This window comes from Hippocampus bargibanti, linkage group LG08, assembly GCF_051943395.1.
Source record: "Hippocampus bargibanti isolate YZ-2025 linkage group LG08, ASM5194339v1, whole genome shotgun sequence".
In the NCBI taxonomy this organism is placed as follows: Eukaryota; Metazoa; Chordata; class Actinopteri; order Syngnathiformes; family Syngnathidae; genus Hippocampus; species Hippocampus bargibanti.
Window position 1 is genome coordinate 1163989 of NC_142741.1, and position 699 is coordinate 1164687.

Sequence of the window (699 nt, forward strand, 5' to 3'; positions counted from 1 at the left end):
GCAGCAGTGAGGGGAGGTGGTTTAAACATTAAAGAGACAGGCAGACGACAGAGAGAGGGTGACAAAATGGATAGAAAACATTGAAATTTGGACTCGTTTTCAACTTTTGATAGTTCAAAGGCAGTGTAGACTGCAAGGTTAAAATATCCCATCAATCAGGCTCCACAACTAACCCGCACAAGCCATCTGTACACTTGATGCAAAAAGCTATCAACCCAGCTAAATTGAAGACAATTGATGAGGAACTAGGTAAAATTATGGCAGCGAGAGCACCTACAAGGGATCATTCCTCAAGACGGTGAAACAAGAAGGCTACGTTCCTCATCAAGTGTTGAATGCTAATGAAAGCGGCCACTCCATTCCATCAAGCCATCAACGACCATCACAAAGGTCAATAAAATGACTTACTTACAGTACAGTTTATTTATTTAATTATCATACCATAGCACATTTATTATACATAAAATAAGGAAGGATAAGGTATATTCTGTGTAGTTTTAAGGCTTAGAAAATTAGAAAGTAGCAGTTAGCTAGAAAATTAGAAAGTAAAAAAAAATGTTTTATGGGGACCTGGGAACTGATCATTGTCATTTTAATGGTTTCCTATGGGAAATTAATTTTTGGGATACACACTTTTCGCCTTACACGCTCTGTCTGGGAACCAATTAATTTCGTAAGCCTGTATTGGAATTTGAAATG